This window comes from Dasypus novemcinctus, chromosome 15, assembly GCF_030445035.2.
Source record: "Dasypus novemcinctus isolate mDasNov1 chromosome 15, mDasNov1.1.hap2, whole genome shotgun sequence".
Taxonomy (NCBI): domain Eukaryota; kingdom Metazoa; phylum Chordata; class Mammalia; order Cingulata; family Dasypodidae; genus Dasypus; species Dasypus novemcinctus.
Genome location: NC_080687.1, coordinates 22,956,632 through 22,976,702, shown reverse-complemented (window position 1 = coordinate 22,976,702; position 20,071 = coordinate 22,956,632).

Here is a 20,071-nt window from a genome sequence, read left to right as displayed (position 1 = left end):
TGTCTCCCATTGTTTTTCTTCTTGTGTCTCTTGTTGCATCACCTTGTTGTGTCAGCTTGCTGCATCTACCTGTTGCGCCAGTTTGCTGTCTTCTTTAGGAGGCATTGGGAAACGAACCGGGGACCTCCCATGTCGTAGGTGGGAGCCCAATCACTTGAGCCACGTCCACTTCCCTCTTTATATATTTTTTTGCTTCTCCACTAATTACGCAGAACTAATTACCTTCTTGCCAAGACTAACTAACCATTCCTCATTTAGACTTTTGATCTAGAACAACCACATACATTAGTACATGTTATCCACTGGACAAAAGCACCTGTCCAAGCTGAAATCCAGCTCCCTCTCTGTCAAACTGTGTACACTAGTGTGAGGTAGCATCTCTTCAGAGGGAGGGATTTCTTTTTCAAATTTTCCGTAACCATATTAGAGCCCAAAGAGAAAAAAGGATGGAAAATGTAGTATAGAGCATTAGAATTAAGTATTCTATGGTCTTTTATTGCCCATGAAGTAGTAAAAGTACTCACGCCCTTTATACTATATTAGTATATATATAATAACTATATATTAGCATATATTAGTATATATATACTATACTATATAGATTTCAAATTCTAACAAGTCAGAAAGGCATATTATAATAGTTAAGGTAACAATCAAAACAACGTTAAGGGAAGTGGACTTGGCTCAATGGATAGAGCATCCACCTACCACATGGGAGGTCCAGGGTTCAGACCCAGGGCCTCCTAACCTGTGTGATGAACTGGCCCATGCACAGTGCTGATGTGCGCAAGGAGTGCCATCCCATGCAGGGGTGTCCCCTGCGTAGGGGAGCCCCACATGCAAGTAGTGCGCCCTGTAAGGAGAGCCACCCTGTGCGAAAAATGTGCAGCCTGCCCAGGAGTGGTGCCACACACACGGAGAGCTGATGCAGCAAGATGATGCAACAAAAAGAGACACAGAATCCTAGTGCCCCCTACAAGAATACAAGCGGACAGAGAAGAACACACAGTGAATGGACACAGAGCAGACAATTGGGAGGGGGGGATAGGGAGAGAAATAAATAAAAATACATCTTTAAAAAAAAACATTAAAAGAATGCACAACTGGGAAATGAATGTGGCGCAAACAGTTTGGCTCTTGTTTACCATATAGAAGGTCCAGGGTTTGATGCAGGGCTTCCTGGTGGAGGCCAGCTGGCCCATGTGGAGAGCTGGCCCATGCATGTGGAGTGCTGGCCTAAATAGGAGTCACACCCGCACAGGATGGTGTTGGCTGACGCAGAGAGCCGGTGCAGCAAGATGATGCAACAAGAGACACAGAGAAGAGATGATAAGAGACGTAGCAGAAAAGTGAGCCGAGGTGGTGCAAGAAAATGACGCCTCTCTCCCACTCCAGAAGATCCCAGGATCAGTTCCTGGAGCTTCCTCTATTAGCCAGGATTCTCTAGAGAAACAGAATCAACAAGAGATATCTGTCAATAGTATGCGATTCTGTAAGAGTCTCTCATGCAGCCATGGGGATGCACAAGTCCAGGTTCTGCAGGCAGGCTGCAAACAGGGGCTCCAATGAAAGTCCAGTGAAGGTTCTTGACGAGTTCTGGGAGACACTGGCTGTCCACAGACAAGCTGGGAAATTCTCCATCAATGCTGGAATCATTTCCCCTTTTAAGGCATTCAATTGATTGGGTTAAGCGTCACTCATTGCTGATGGCAATCTCCCTGACTGATGCAATTGTAATTAGCTATCTATTATTTACCACCGCAGTAAAGTCAATGGTGACTAAAGTCCATAAATGCCCTTGTATTACAGTTAGCTCAGTGCTTGATTGACCAAACATTTGGGCACAATTACCTTGCCAAGTTGACACAATAGTTTAACCATCACACCACCTAATGAGAATACAAGCAGACACAGAAAAATACACAGTGAATGGATACAGAGAGCAGATGGGGGTGGGTTTAGGTGGAGAGAAACAAATATATAAATCTTTTTAAAATAAAGAGTGCACAATTAGTAATTTAATAACATTAAAAGAATGCACAACTAGTATTTTAATAAAGGGGAAGGTGGAATTAAAAATATTTGATAAATCCAAATGAAGACAAGAAAGGAGAGAAAAAGGAATATAGAACAGGTGAGACATATGGAAAACAAATAGTAGATATAAGCCATGTTACATCAGTAGTTAGATTTAATGAAAATAGACTAAATAGTAAAGTATAAAAAGAAACAACAGAAATTGAGGGGATGAAAGGCACAATAGTAGAGATTAAAAATACACCAGTGGGAGGACAACCGTCAAGATGGCAGTGGAGTAAGGAGCTCCTAGAGTCAGCTCCTGCTGCAGGGCAATTAGTAAACTATCTGGAGCTAGCTGAAGCACCTGTTTGGGGCTCCAGGAGACCAGAAGAGCATCTTACAACATCTTTGAAGAAATGGAAGGAGGAGTCTGCCCATATGCAAAGAAGATTCATAAGCAAGTGCTCCACACAATGGAGGCCAGTGCCCATCCTCCACTGGAGGCACAACTGGCCTCAGGAGCTATTCTGCAGCTGGAATTGAAAGCTCCACTTCCCAAAAATAGGGGAGAAAGAGACACCTGGGCACCAACTTCCGCTACTGATGAGCAAATTTGGTGAACTAAAGTATAATCCTAAGAATAGATGAAGTTTGAACCTGTCCAAGTCAGAAAGAGGCCAGTAGCCACCATCTTAACTTTGGACCTGGCATGAGAGGAAGCGGACCAGACTGAAAATCACAGTGCTGGTGGGGACTGGCTTCTTTCCATCCAGATCAGATTGCAGCTCTAGCCTAAGCCCCAACCCCACTTCCAGCAGGGAGGAAGCTGGGGGACCTGCACCAGCATCTCCAGGAAATTATCGGCCAAGCCGTAGAGGCCAGTGATTATTCTACTCTGGCAACACAAGCTGCCCCAGGAGGTGTTCTGTGGCTGGATTTGGAAGCTCCATTTCCCAAAAACAGGGAAGAAGGAGATGGTTGGCCACTGATTTCAGCTACTGATTAGCAGATTTGGCTGGCTAAATTATAATCCTAGGAACAGATAGGATGCGAAACTGTCCAAGATGGAAAGAGGCTGGTGGCCGTCATTTTGACTCTGCCCCCAGCATTAGGGGAAGCCCAGCTGACTGAAAATCACAGTGATGGTAGGAAACAATTTATTTCACTCAGATCGGCCTGCAGCCCTAGTCTAGGATTCAGCCCTTCCTCTGGCAGGAAGGGAGCTGGCGGACCCTGAACCAGCTGATCCAATTAACTGCAGGTATCTTTGGTTGGTACAAACTGAATAATCTGAAGTCTACTGGGGCAACTGCAGTCATCTTGGACCTGCACTGCATAGATTGCTGCCCACACCTGCAGCTCCATCCCCACTCCAGGCAGGGAGAAAGAGGTGTAAAGCTTCATCAGTCTCTCTGGGGAACTGCAGTCTATATCTGTACAGCTTGGATTATTCCACACAGCTGCGACTCTGTCCCTACCCCTGGCAAAGAAGAAAGTTGGTAGAAGCTTCATTGGTCCCTGGAGAAATGAGGGCAGTTTGATTCTCCACAGCTTGTAGCATCAACTATATCCTTGGCTCCAACTGCACAATCAGCAAGGGAGAAAGAATAGGAAGCCCTACACTAAAGAGAAAAACTGCACCCAGAATAAATACTCTAGTAAGCCAGATGCGAAGACACCAACAGAAAATTACAATCTTCTTCTAGAAATGGGAAGATATAGCCCAGTTGAAGGAACAAGATAAGCCTCCAGATGACATAAGGGAGTCGAGACAACTAATCATAGATGTTCAAACAACTCTCCTTAATAAATTCAATGAGATGGCTAAAGAAATTAAGGATATTAAGAAGACATTGGGGAAGTGGATTTGGCCCAATGGATAAGGCATCCGCCTAACACATGGGAGATCCAAGGTTCAAACCCAGGGCTTCCTGACTCATATGATGAGCTGGCCCATGCACAGTGCTGATGCACACAAGGAGTGCCCTGCCATGCAGAGGTGTCTCTCGCGTAGGGGAGCCCCACGTGCAAGGAGTGTGCCCCTTAAAGAGAGCCGCCCAGTGCTAAAAAAGTGCAACCTGCCCAGGAATGGTGCCGCACACAGAGAGAGCTGACGCAGCAAGATGATGCAATAAAAAGAGACACAGATTCCGGGTGCTGCTGACAAGAATACAGGTGGGCACAGAAGAACACACAGCAAATGGACTCAGATAGCAGACGACTGGGGGGGATGGCACAGAGAAATAAAATTAAAATATAAAAATCTTAAAAAAAAAAGACATTGGATGAGCACAAAGAATTGAAAGCATACATGGAAAAATAGTGATCTTCTGGGAATGAAAGGTACAATAAATGAACTTAAAAAATATTGGAATCATATAATAGCAGATTTGAGGAGGCAGAAGAAAGGATTGGTGAGCTTGAGGAAATGGCCTCTGAAAGTGGACATACAGAAGAACAGATGAAGAAAAGAATGAAAAAAATTGAACAGGGTCTCAGAGAACTAAATAATAGTAAGGAACATGCAAACAAACATGTAATGGGTGTCCCAGAAGGAGAAGAGAAAAGGGGCAGGAGGAATATTTGAAGAAATAATGGTAGAAAATTTTCCAGCCCTATTGAAGGACATAGATATCCGTATCCAAGAAGCACAATGTATCCCCATCTGAAAAAATTTGAATGGACCAATCCAAGACACATACTAATCAGAATGTCAAATGCCAAAGACAAAGAGAATTCTAAGAACAGCAAGAAAAAAGCAATGCATAACATATAAGGGATACCCAATAAGATTAAGTGCTGATTTCTCACCAGAAACCATGGAGGCAAGAAGATAGTGGTATGATATATTTAAGATACCACAGGAGAAAAATTTCCAGCCAAGAATCTTATATCCAGCAAGACAGTCTTTCAAAAATGAGGACGAGATTAGAATATTCACAGATAAACAGAAACTGAGAGAATTTCTACCTAAGAGACCAGATGTTCAGGAAATACGCAAGAGTGTGCTAAAGCCTGAAAAGAAAACCCAGGAGAAACAGGCTTGAAAGAGAGTCTAGAAATGAAGACTATATCAACAAAAGTAACTAAAAGTATCAAAAGAGTGGTGAAAATAAAGTATGAAAGATAAAACTCAAATAGTCAGGAATAAACCTAAACATGATATAAAGCATTGTATTCAGAAAACTGCAACTCAGTGCTAAAATAAATTATAAAAAGGTCTAAATAACTGGAAGAACATTCCATGCTCATGGATTGGAAGACTAAATATCATTAAGATGTCAATTCTACTCAAATTGATATATAGATTTGATGTAATCCCAATAAAAATTCCACCAGCATTTTTTAAAATTGAAAGCATAATTATCAAATTTATTTGGAAGGGTAAGGGGTCCTGAATAGCCAGAGACATTTTAAAAAGGAAGAGTGAGCCCTCTTCTCCAGACTTAATATCTTATTACCTAGCTATAATGGTAAAAACAGCAAGGTACTGGTATAAAGACAGACACACAGACCAATACCAAATTAATGGCTCAGAAGCAGACCCTCACATGTATGATCAAGTGATTTTTGACTAGCCTGTCAAACCCACACAGCTTGGGCAGAACTGTCCTTTCAACAAATGGTGCTGAAAGAACTGGATAACCATAGCCAAAGGAAGGAAAGAGGACTTTATCTCACACTTTATCCAAAAATTAACTCAAAATGGATCAAAAACCTAAAAATAAAAGCAAGAACCGTAAAACTTCTAGAAGAAATTGTAGGAAAATATCTTCAAGACCTGGTGGATTCTTAAAGGAGATGAGGAGGACTGAGATGAACTACTGATGTTTAAAATATGTAGAAGTTTTAATTAGCTTTACAGTAGATGGTAACAAATAGTGAGTAACAGCTAGTTTATAAATTGGGATATGGCTGAAAATGGTAGTCTAGGGTTGTAAATGCCAGTTGACAGATGCTCGAGAATAATCTAGGAACTGAATAGCACAGTAAACCAAGAGGTGGATGAGAATTGTGGTTGATGGTACAGATGCAAAAGTGTCCTTTGTGTAGAGCAAATGTACATCACTACTCCAGGGTGGTGGGAATGTGAAGAGGCATGCGAAAAATACAACTGGAGTGACCTATGGGCTGTGGTTAGCAGTAATAACATAATATTCTTGCATCTATGCCAAAGATGGACTGTGTTGACAATGGGACAGTATGAAAAATGTGTGCCAAATATGCATTATGGATGTGGTAACAATCAGACGATATTATCTGTAACAAATGTTCCACCACAGTGTGGTATGTTGATAGAGGGGTGTTTTTGGGAATTCTGCACATGTGCATGATTGTCTTATAAGTTTACAACTTCTGTCATAAAAAATAGTTTTAAAAAAATAATACTAGAGTGGGTTGGGGGAAAATACACCAAATGTAAGATAAGGACTATAATTAGTAGTAAGATTTTGGCAATATTCTTTCATAATTTGTAACAAACATCTCACGACCATGCAAGGTGTGGTTAAGGGTTGATGTATGGGACCCCTGTATGATGTTATGCATGTTTGCTTTATAAGTTTACAACTTTTACTATACACTTATTGTTTATGTATGTTTATATATAAATGATATATAGATAATAATAATAATAGGGTGGGTTGGGGGAAAATACTTTGGTTAGTAGTAATATTTTGACAATGCTCTCTAATCATCACTTAAACATGTTTAACAACAATGTAAGGTATTGGTGGTAAGGTGAGTTATGAGAGTTCTGTACGAAGTTTTCTATGTTTGTTTTGTAAGTTCACAACTATTACTATATACTTATTGTTTATGTATGTTTATGTATGAGTGATATACTTCAATAAATTTTTTTAAAAAGTAAAAAAAAATACACCAGAGGTATACAATAGTAAATTTGAGTGGGCAGGACAAAGAATCAGCAAAGAAGAAGACAGGATGATCAGAATCAAACAGGGATCCTCAAAAAGGCTAAGTGCCGATTTCTCATCAGAAACCATGGAGGTGAGAAGACATTGTTTTTCCATTACTTAAGGTACTGGAAGAGAAAATCTGCCAACCAAAAATTCTTTATCCAACAAAATTGTCCTTTAAAAATAAGGGTTTATAAAAAGTATATTCACAGATAAACAGAAACTGAGAGAGTTTGTTGACCAAAGACCTGGCCTACAGGAATTATTAAAGGGAATTTCGGGAGTCGGACTTGGCCCAGTGGTTAGGGCATCCGTCTACCACATGGGAGGTCCATAGTTCAAACCCTGGGCCTCCCTGACCCGTGTTGAGCTGGCCCATGTGCAGTGCTGATGTGTGCAAGGAGTGCTGTGCCACGCAGGGGTGTGCCCCGAGTAGGGGAGCCCCACGCGCAAGGAGTGCGCCCCATAAGGAGAGCTGCCCAGTGCGAAAAAACGTGCAGCCTGCCCAGGAATGGTGCCGCACACAAGGAGAACTGACACACAAGATGATGCAACAAAAAGAAACACAGATTCCCTTCCCGCTGACAACAACAGAAGCAGACAAAGAAGAAAGAAGCAGCAAATAGACACAGAGAACAGACAACCGGGGGAGGGGTGGGGGGAAAGGGAGAGAAATAAATAAATAAATCTTTAAAAAAAATAAATAAAGGGAATTTTGGAGGGTGAAAGGAAAAGACATGGGAGAGTGGCTTGGAGTAGTGTGAAGAAATGAAGATTAGTAAGGGTAACTAAAAGGGTAAATGCAAAACTCAGTAGTACCGTATTCTCAATATACAACTCTACACTTTAATTCCTATAAGAGTCAGAATACAATTCAGAAAGAAAAAGGCATATTTCCTTATAATGGATATGGAAATATAAAAAGGTAAAGTGGGGGGGAAACATAAATAGGGTAAACAGAGGGATACGGGAGCAGAGAACGTGTATGCTACTGAAGCTAAGTTGGCATCTTTTCAAATTAGTAGGTTACAGTTGTAGGTTTTGTAATATAAACCCCAGGATAACTACAAAGACAGTATTTTTTAAAAATGTACAGAAACAGAAGTGAGAAAGGAATCGGTCAGATACATCACAAAAGATCAACTGTACAGAAAAGGAAGTTGGAATAAAGGAAAAGTGAGACAAAAAAAAAGATATGAACATAAAAAGCAAGGGACAAAATGGCATAAGTAATACTGCTTTTACAATACTAACACTGAATGTTAATGGAATAAACTCCCTAATCAAAAGACACGGATTGGCAAAATGGATTTTTAAAAAACATGATCCAACTCTATGTTGTTCACAAGAGAATCACGTTAGACCAGGAGTTCTTAACTTTTTTGTTCCATGGACCCTTTTGCCAGTCAGGTGAAAACCATGGACCCCTTTCTAAATCCACACTGTACTGTGTATTATTTAATAAATATATCACACTCACACCAACACAGCCCCACAAGAATAATGTTATTTTTGAATTTCAATTCAAGCTCATGGACCCCTTGTTAAGAACATCTGCCTTAGAAACAAACACATATATACGCTGAGAGTAAAATGATGGTAAACGATCTTCCATGCAAATAGTAACAAAAAACAGCTGGGGTTGCTATAGTAATATTGGATAAACTGACTTTAAACCAAAGCTGTTATAATAGAGAAAGAAGGGCACTATATACTAATAAAAGTGGCAACCCACCAAGAAGAAATAATAATCATAAATATTTACACACTTAACCATGGTGACCCAAAATACTTGAGACAAATACTGGAAACACTAAAGGAAGAAATAAACATCTCTACAATAATAGTTGGAGACATCCGTACACTATTCACATCAATAGATAGAACATCTAGACACAGGTTCAATAAAGAAAGAGAGAACTTGAATAATTTGATAAATGAACTAGAACTAACAGACATATACAGAATGGTGCACCCCAAAACAACAGGATATATGTTCTTCTCAAGTGCACATGGATCATTCTTCAGGATAGACCACAATTTTGGTCACAAAATACGTCTCAATAAATTTCAAAAGATTGAATTTATACAAAGCATCTTCTCTGACCATAATGGAATGAAGCCAGAATTCAACAACAGGCAGAGAACTGGAAAATCCACAAATAAGTGGAAGTTAAATAACACACTCTTAAACAACTAGTGGGTCACAGAAGAATTGCAAGGGAAATCAGTAAGTATCTTGAGGTGAAAGAAAACCTGAGCACATATCAAAACTTATGGTTTGCAACAAAGGCAGGGTTGAGAGGGAAATGTATAACCCTAAGAGCGAGCCAAAAGCAAAGACCTAATCGAACACCTGGAGGAGCTAGGAAAAAAAAACAAAAAAACAAAACAGCAAACTAAATCTACAGCAAACAGAAGGAAAGAAATAACAAATTCTAGAGTAGAAATAAATGAAACTGAGAATAAAAAAGTAGAGAGCATTAGTAAAACCAAAAGATGATCCTTGGAAAATATCAATAAAATAGACAAATCCTTAGCTAGACTGACAAAGAAAAAAAAGAGAGAAGATACAAATGAATAAAATCAGAAATGAGAGAGTAGATATTACTACACCCAAAGCACAAAGAAAGAGAAAATAGATAAATGGGATCTCCTCCTAAATGAAAAACTTTTGTGCAACAAAAGACTTAGTTACATTATGTTAAGTGAAGCAAGCCAGACAAAAGGACAAATACTGTATGATTGCATTACTATGAACTAAATATAATGTGTAATATATTGTATGATTCCATTTATATAAAATGTAAATATAAATCAATTTATAAAGATGAAATTTGATTAATGGTTATGTGGGGCTAGGGGAGGCATGCTAAAGGGTGTGGAGTTTTTCTTTTTGGAGTAATGAAAAAATTGTAAATTTTTTTGTGATTATGAATGCCCAATATTGTGAACATACTAAAGCCATTGATTATACACTTTATAGATTTTATAGTATGTTAATATATCTCAATAAAACTGCTTAATAAATTTTTAAAAAATTGTGCAAAAACAGCCAGAAATAGCAGCTATGTTCAGCAGAGGAAACAGAGAGACTGAGAGGTGAAGAATTTTCTTGTTTGTTTGTTTGTCTGGTTTTTATTATTATTATTGAAATTATGAAAATGCTCTAATAATGATTGAAGTGATGCATGCACAGCTATGTTATTATACTGAATACCATTGATTGTACATATTGGATGAATTGCATGCTTTATTAACATGTATCAATAAAATTTGTTTTTTTTAAAAAAAGACTTAGTCACAAAAGTGAAAACATAGCCTACTCAATGGAAGAAAAATATTTGGAAACCATGTGGTGGATAAGGGTTTAATATCCAGAATATACAAAGAAATCCTACAACTCAACTATAACAAGACAAACCACCCAATCAAAATACAGGCAAATATTTGAATAGACATTTCTCTGAAGAGGATGTATAAATGCCAAAAAGCACACAAAATGATGCTCAACATTACTAGTTTTTAGGGAAATGCAAATGAAAACCACAATGAGCTATCATTTCACACACACACCCAGAATGGCTTCTTTTTAAAAAAGAAAACAGAAAACTACAAGTGTTGGTGAGGATGGGCAGAAATAGGAACATTCATTCATTCCTCGTGGCAATGTAAAGGGCTGTAGCTGCGGTAAAAGACAGTTTGGAAGTTTCTCAGTAAGCAAAGTATAGAACTACCATATGACTTGACAATCCCACTACTAGGTACATACACTAAAGAATTAAAGCAGAGATTAGAATGGATATTTTCACTTTGATGCTCATAACAGCCTTATTCACAATTGCCAAGTGATGGAAGCAACCTAAGTGTCTATCAACCAATGAATAAACAAAATGTGGTATATACATACAATGGAATTTTATTCAGCCATAAAAAGCAATGAAGTCCTTATGCATGTAACAACAAGGATGAACCTTGAGGACATTACGCTGTGTGAAATAAGCCAGATATAAAAGACAAATATTTTATGATCTCACTGATATGAACTAATTGTAAAAAGCAAACTTACAGAATTAGAGTCTAGAGTACAGTTTACCAGGGGATAGATTGAGGTTAGAGAATGAGGAGTTGATTCTTAATTTGTACAGAAGTCCTTTTTAGGTTGATTGTAAAAGTTTGGAAATGGATGCTTGTTATGGTAGCACATTATTGTGAGTGTAATTAATAGCACTGAATTATATAGGTGAATGTAGTATCCTTTTTATTGTTGAGTTTTGGGAATTTTTTATATATTCTAGATATAAGACTTTTGTTGGCTATATAGTTTGCAAATATTTTCTTCTTGTTTGTTGCTTGTTCTTCGTAAATCAATTTTATTGATACATATTAATAAACATACAATTCATCCAAAGTGTACAATCAATGGTATTTGCTATAATCACATAGTCGTGCATTAACCACTTTAGTCATTATTAGAGCACTTTCATTATTTCAATAATAATAATAAAAAACAAAAAACAAACAAGAAAATCCCTCACCTCTCAATCTCTCTATGCTTCCCCACTGTACATAGCTGCTGTTTCTGGCTATTCTATCCAAAGCGTACAATCAATGGCTTTTCTTATAATCACAATGTTGTACATTCACCATCTCGAAAATTTTGGAAAAATTCATTACTCCAAAAAGAATGACTCCACACCCCTTAGCATTCTTTCTTCAGACTTACATAACCACTGATCTACTCCCATCTTTATAAATTGACCTATATTTACATTTTTGTAAGATTTATTTATTTTTAAAAATTTATTTTTCTCCCCTTCCCGGCCCCCCCCCTTCCCCCAGTTGTCTGCTCTCTGTGTCCATTTGCTGTGTGTTCTTCCGTGTCTGCTTACATTCTTGTCAGCAGCACTGGGAATCTGTGACTCTTTTTGTTGCGTCATCTTGCTGCATCAGCTCTCCGTGTGTGCAGTGCCACTCCTGGGCAGGCTGCACTTTTTTCACACTGGGCAGCTCTCCTTATGGGGTGCACTCCTTGGCATGGGGCCCCCCTACGTGGGGGAAACCCCTGCGTGGCACGGCACTCCTTGCACACATCAGCACTGCGCATGGGCCAGCTCATCACACGGGTCAAGGAGGCCCTGGGTTTGAAACTTGGACCTTCTGTGTGGTAAGCAGACACCCTATCCATTGGGCCAAATCCACTTCCCTATTTACATTTTATATAAATGGAATTATACAATATGTAGTGCTCTGTGTTTGGTCTCCTTCACTTAGTATAATGTTGTGAGTTTTTTTTGGTCTGATATTAACATTTTGTACTATTAAGTTATATTTGTTCAGCTTCAAAAAAAATGGTCTAATGTATGCAATTCTACCCATATTCATATTTCACATAATATTTATATTTCACATAATATATTTAGTTCATAATAAGGCAATTATACAGTATTTTTCCTTTTGTGTCTGGCTTGCTTCATTCAACATAATGTCCTCCAGGTTCATTCACGTTGTCATATGTTTCATGACTTCATTTCTTCCTACTGCTGCATGATATTCCATCGTGTGTTTACTCCACAACTTGTTTATCCATTCATCAGTTGATGGACACCTGGGTTGTTTCCAGTGTTTGGCAACAGTAAATAATGCTGCTATGAACATCAGCGTGCAGATGTCTGCTCGTGTCACTGCTCTCAGTTCTTCTGGGTATATACCTAGCAATGGTATTGCCAGGTCCCATGGCAAGTCTATACTCAACTTCCTTAGGAACTGCCAAATAGTACTCCACAGTGGATGTACAATTCTACATTCCCACCTACAGTGAATAAAAGTTCCTATCTTTCCACATCCTCTCCAACATTTAGTTTTCTGACTTTTAAAAAAAATATTTATTTTTACATTTCTCTCCCCTTCCCCCCCGCCTCTCCTGTTTTCTGCTCTCTGTGTCCACTTGCTATGTGTTCTTCTGTGTTCGCTTGTACCCTCAGTGGCACCAGGAAACTGCGTCTCTTTTTGTTACGTCATCTTGCTGCTTGCTAGGCGGGCTGTGCTTTTTTCATGCGGGGCGGCTCTCCTTGCAGGGCACTCCTTGCGTGTGCCGTTGCACAGCACTCCTTGCATGCGGCAGCTCTGAGCGTGGGCCAGCTCAGCACACAGGTCAGGAGGCCCTGGGTATATCGAACCCTGGACCCTCCCATGTGGTAGGCGGACGCTCTATCAGTTGAGCCACGTCCACTTCCCTTTTCTGACTTTTTAATAGCGGCCACTCTAATAGGTGTAAAATGGTATCTCATTGTAATTTTAATTGGCATTTTCCTAATCACTAGTGATGTTGAACATTTTTTCATGTGTTTCTTCACCATTTGTATATCTTCTTTGCATAGTTGTCTTTTCAAGTCTTTTGCCGATTTTTCAATCAGATACTTTGTCTTTTTATTGTCGAATTGAATGATCTCCTTATATATCATGGGTATTAAACCCTTATCAGATATGTGATTGCCAAATATTTTCTCCCATCGAGTCGGCTGCCTTTTCATCCTTCTGACAAAGTCCTCTGAGGTGCAAGTGTTGAAGTCTGAGGAGGTCCCGTTTATCTATTTATTCTTCTGTTGCTTGTGGTTTGGGTGTAAGGTTTAAGAAACTGCCACCTACCACAAGATTTTGAAGATGTTTTCCTACATTTTCTTCTAGGAGTTTAATGGTTGTTGTTTTATATTTAAGTCCTTGATCCATTTTGAGTTATTTTTAAAATAAGGTATGAGATAGGGGTCTTCTTTCTTTCTTTTGGATATGGCTATCCAGTTCTCCCAGCATCATTTGTTGAATAGACTGTTATGGCCCAACTGGGTGGGCTTAACAGCCTTGTCAAAAATCCTTGACTGTAGATGTGAGGGTCTGTTTCTGAGTTTTCAGTTTGGTTCTATTGGTCAATCTGTCTGTCCTTATGCCAGTACCATGCTATTTTTACCACTGTAGCTAAGTAATTAATATATTTTAAAGTCAGGAATTGAAAGTCCACCAACTTCTTTCTTCTTCTTTAAAACGTATTTTGATATTTGGGGCCCCTTACCCTTCCAAATAAATTTGAATATTGGCTTTTCCATTTTGCAAGAAAGGCTGTTGGGATATTTATTGAGATTGCATTGAATCATTTTGGGTAGAATTGACATCTTAATGATATTTAGTCTTCCAATCCATGAACATGGAATGTCATTCCATTTATTTAAGTCTTCTTCAATTTCTTTTTGTTGCTTGTATTTTCATCTTAACAGGGTACATCACAGCCTCAAAATGTTTGATTTTGCTGAAGACAATTTATCCATATTTTTCTTTGTTTTTCGTGCCATGTTTAAGATCTTGTCATCTACCCTTAGGTCTTGAATATTTTCTCCTATGTTTTCTTCTGAGAGTTTTACAGTTTTATGATTTACATTTAAGTCTTTGATTCATTTTGAAGTAATTTGTTACACTGTATGAGGTTTATATCAAGGTTAATTTTTTGCCCATAGATATGCAATTGCAGCACCACCCTTTGTTGAAAAGACTATTTTTCCTCATTGAATTGCTTTTGCACATTTATCAAAAATCACTTGGGTGTATTTCCACAGTCTTGATTACTATAGCTACATAATAGGCCTTAAAATCAGGTAGACTAATTCCTCCCACTTTATTTTTCAAAATTCTTATGAGTTCCTTTAACTTTCTATATTTATTTTAGAATAATCTTGTATATGTCTCCAAAAAAATCTTACTGGGATTTTGATAGAATTACGTTAAATCTATAGACCAGTTTGGGAAAACTGACATCTTTACTATCATGAGTTTTCCAACCCATGAAAATGGTATGCCTTTCCATTTATTCAGGTTTGGATTTCTCCCATCAGTGATTTGTAATTTTCAGCATACAGATCCCATACATGCTTTTTAAAAAAAATGATTTATTTATTTATATATTTCTCACCCCTTCCCTCCCCCACCCCACCCCAGTTATCTGTTTTCTGTGTCTATTTGCTGTGTGTTCCTCTTTGTCCGCTTCTGTTGTTGTCAGCAGCATGGGAATCTGTTTCTTTTTGTTGCATCATCTTGTTGTGTCAGTGCTCCGTGTGTGCAGTGCTATTCCTGGGCAGGCTGAACTTTCTTTTACACTAGGCAGCTCTCCTTACGGGGCACACTCCTTGCAAGTGGGGCTCCCCTACTCAGGTACACCCCTGCATGGCATGGCACTCCTTGCATGCATCAGCACTGTGCATGGGCCAGCTCCACACGGGTCAAGGAGGCCCAGGGTTTGAACCGTGAACCTCCCATGTGGTAGACGGATGCCCTAACCACTGGGCCAAGTCTGCTTCCTTCATACATATTTTAATTATATTTATACATAGGGTTTTTTTTGAATGATCGTATATTTTTAATTTAAGATTTCATATGTTTATTGCTGGTATATAGCAATATCAGTGATTTTTTTGTGTTGATTTTGTATTCTGTAAACTGAACTCTGTTAGTTGTAAGAGATTTTTTTTTAAGGATTCTTTAAGATTTCCTTGAGCACAAATAAGATCAAACATCTTTTTTATGTGCATATTGGTTCTTTGTATTGCTTCTTTGAGGAACTATTTATTCAGATCCTTTGCCCATTTAAAAATTGTGATATTTATCTTTTTTATTATTGAATTATGTTAGCTCTTTATATATTCTAGATACGAGTCCCTTACATTGATTGATTTTTTTCTCCCCTTCCCCACACCTTGCTGTTTTTTGTTTGTTTTTGTTTTGCTGTCTGTGTCCATTCTCTGTGTGATCATCTGTGTCTACTTCTCTTTTTGTTTTCTCTTCTCATTTTCTCCTCTAGGATTCACCAGGGTTCAACCTAGGGGACCTCTGATGTGGAGAGAGGTTTCCTGTCACTTGTGCCACCTCAGTTTCTGGTTTCTGTTGTGTCTTGCCTTGACTCTCCCCTTCATCTCTCTTTTTGTTGTATCATCATCTTGCTGCAGGGCTTGTTGCACAGGCCAGGCTCACCATGTGGGCACTGGCTTACCATGCAGGCATGCCTTTTTTACCAGGAGGTCCCAGGGATCCAACCCAGGGCCTTCCATATGGTAGATGGAAGCCCAATCACTTGAGCCATATCGGATGCCCTGATTGAGTTTTTAATATTGAACCAGCCTTGCCTACTTAGAATAAATTACACTTGTTGGTGATATATTATTTGATGCAATTTGATAAAAACTTTTAAGGACTTTTGAGTCTATGGTCATGAATCATTTTTGTCTGTACTTTCCTTTTTTTGTTGTTCAGTTTTTATATTGTTTAAAATTTTTTTTATTTTAAAGATTTTTATTTTCTTTATATCTCTCCTCTTCCTCCCTATTGTCTGCTCTCTGTGTCCATTTGCTATGTGTTTTATATGGTTTTGGTATCAGAATAACACTGTTCTAAAAAATTAGTTAAGGCATATTCATATCTATTTATTGGGAAGAAAATTGTGTAGGATGCATGCTAATTCTTTGCTACAATTCACCAGGGAAACCATCTGGTCATGGATATTTCTTTTGTGAAAGCATTTTAATTATGAATTAAAGTTTCATTAATAGTCATAGAACTATTCAGATTTTATCTTGGGTAGTTTGATAGGTTGTGATTTTGTAGACTTAATCTATTTTATAAGTTATTGAATTTATATACATAAATCATCCATGGGTTACTTATTTTCCTTTTAATGGCTGCAGGTCTGTGGTTATATCCTGTTTAATTCCCAATATTGGTATTTGTATTTTCTCTTTATTTTTGTCAGTGTTGCTAGGAAATTATCAATTGTATTGCTCTTTTGAAAGAACCAGGTTTGTTTCAATGATTGTATTTGTTTATAATATAACTAATTTCTGATCTTTACTATGTCCTTTCTTCTTGCCTTGTGTGGATTTTGCTTTTGCTTTTCCTAGTTTATTGAGATGAGAAATTCAAAATTGATTTGAGACTTTTCCTCTTTTTTAATATAAACACTTTAATGCTATAAATTACCTTTTCAATCCTGCCTTAGCTGTCTGACAAATTTTGCTGTGTTGTATTTTCACTTATCATCAGTTCTAAGCTTTTTCGAGACTTTCTAATTGACCATGGATTATTTTAAAATGTGTTGTTTAATTTCCAAGAGATTGGATATTTTTCCCTTATCTTTGTCATTGATTTCTAATTTGATTCCACTATCGTCAAAGAACATACTCTCTATGATTTTAATTCTTTTTAAATTGTTGAGGTTTATGTACATGATCCAGGATATGATCTATCCTGGTGAATGCTCCATGGGCACTTGACAAGAATGTGTATTCTGCTGTTATTGTGTTGAATGTTCTATAAATATCAATTAGCTCCTATTGGCTGATGATGTTCAGTTCTTCCGTCTCTTTACTGACCTTCTATTAATTCTATCAATTGCTGAGAGAGGGGTGTTGAAGTTCCCAATTATAACTACAGTTTGTCTGTTTTTTCCTTTCAATTCTATTGCTTCTATTGCTTCATGCATATCAAAGATCTGTTATTTGTTTGCATACACATTTAGGATTCCTGTGTCCTTTTGTTGTATTGAATTTTCTATCATTATTGAGAGTCCTCCTTTGTCCATGGTAATTATTTTTCCTGAAGTCTACTGTATCTGATCTTAGTATAGGTACTCCAATTTTTCTTGGGATGAATGTTTGTATGGTATACCTTTTTACTTTTTACACTAAACCTCTTTGTATAATTTATCTTCTTATAGACTATATATATTTGGATCATTAAAAAATCTATTCTGCTAATACCTGTCTTTAACTTGGTAAATTTATACCATTTACATTTAAAATAATTATGAATATTTTAACATTTTATGTCTATTTTATTATTTCTTTTCTCTCTGTTTATCATTTCTGTTTCCCTTTTATTGTCCTCCTGTGGGTCACTCCACTTTGGGGAGCAGAGGTGGCTCAGTCTGTTGGGTACTTCCCTCTCATGTGGGAGGTCCCGAGTTCAGTTCTCAGTGCTTCCTGGAGATGGCAAGCAGACACTGAGCAGACAGATGATTGAACCATCTGGGGGAAGGGGGGGTAAGTAAAGAAAAATAAAGCTATAAATATAAATAAATAAATCTTTGGGAAGTGGATGTGGCTCAAGCGATTGGGCTCCCATCTACCATATGGGAGGACCAGGGTTTGATTCCCGAGCCTCCTGGTGAAGGCAAGATGGCTCATACAGCAGACTGGTCTGAGCAGCGAGCTGGCCCACGCAGGAGTGCTGGCCCACGCAGGAGTGCTGGCTTGTGTGGCAAACTGACCCAAGTGGAGAACTAGTGCAGCAAAATGATACACAAAAAGAGACACAGAGGAGAGACAATAAACGATAGAGCAGACCAGGGAGCTGAGGTGGTGCTAGAGATTGAGCACCTCTCTCTCACCCCAGAAGGTCCCAGGATCAGTTCCTGGTTCCACCTAAAGAGAAAACAAGCAGACACAGAAGAATGCACAGCAAATTGATACAGAGAGCAGACGAGGTGAGGGGGAGGGGAGAAATAAATAAATCTTTAAAAAAAGAAGAGAAACCACTTTAATTTCTCTATGCTGTTTTGAGTATATCTTTGTCTATTTTTTTAGTGGTTGCTCTAGGTACATATGTAATTATCACAGTCTACTGGTATTAATATTTTACCACTTTGAGTGAAGTGTAGAACCCTTGCTTCCATTTATGTCCATTTACCTTCCTTGCTTTTTAAATATAATCATCTTAAGTACTCACTCTACATACATTTAATACAACTATTTTAATTTTTACTTCAACCATCAATTATCATTTTAAAAACTCACGTGGAAAAGGATAGTCATCTATATTTATCCTTAATTATTTGCATTACATTGTTCTTTTTTATTTCCTGAATTCCGAAGCTTCCTCCTGTTAATGTTTTCTTTCTGTGAAGAGAATTCTCTTTAGTCATTCTTTAAGGGTAGGTCTGCCGATAACAAATTCCATTAGCGTTTATTCATCTGACAATATATTTATTCATATGTGAAGGATCTTTTTGCTGGTTATAGAATTTTAGGTACTTTCCTTCCTGGACTTGAAAAATATTCCACTTCTTCCTGGCCTCTACTGTTTCAAAAGACAACATTTCAACCATTTTTCCCCGTCATGGTAATGCGTTGTTTCTCTCTGACTGCTTCTAATACTTTTTCTTTGACTCTAGTTTACAAAAGTTTGATTATGATTTTTTTTTTCCATGGATTTCTTTGGGTTTATCCTGTTAGGGGTTCACTCACTTTCAATTTGTGGGTTTATGTCTTTTACCAAAATAGGGAGATTTTCAGTCTTTGTTTCTTTGAAAAAATTTTTTAGCTCTACATTCTACTTCCTCTCCTTCTGAAAGTCCCATGACACAAATTGTTAGATCTTTTGTTATTATTCCACAGGTCCCTGAGGCTCTATTAATTTTTTTCAGTCTTTTTCTCTGTTTTTCAGATTGGATAATGTCTATTGATATTCTTTGAGTTTACTGATTCTTTCCTCTGTCACCTTTATTCTGCTATCAAGCCCTTCCAGGGAGGTTTTTTTTTAAGGGTTGTTTATTTACTTTTTTTTTTTATCACCTCCACCTCCAGATGGTTCTGTCTGTCTGCTAAGTGCTTCTCCAAGAGGCACTGGGAATTGAACCTGGGCCTTCCACATGGGAGGCCAGTGCCCAATTGCCTGAGCCATAGCCAATCCCCATGGGCTGTGATGTCTGCTGGCTTGTGGCATCTGCTCGTTTAGGCATCTGCTTGGTGTGGCAGAACAACATCTAGGTCATTGTGGTGGTGTGGTGTCTGCTCATCTTCTTTAGGAGGCACCAGGACCTGAATCCAGGACCTCTCATATGGTAGGTGGGTGCCCAACTGGCTGAACCACATACACTCTGCCTAGTGAGTGTTTTATTTTAGTTATATATTTTACAATTTCCATTTGGTTTTTGTTTATATCCTTTTGCTTTTGGGGGGCTGAGATTTTCCATTTTTAAATGTGTTTCAAGTATGTAATTGCTTGTTTAAACATTTTTATGATTGCTGCCTTAAAATCCTTGTCAGAAAATTCTAACACCAAAGTCATCTCAGTGTTGACATCTTGTTGTCTTTTCTCAT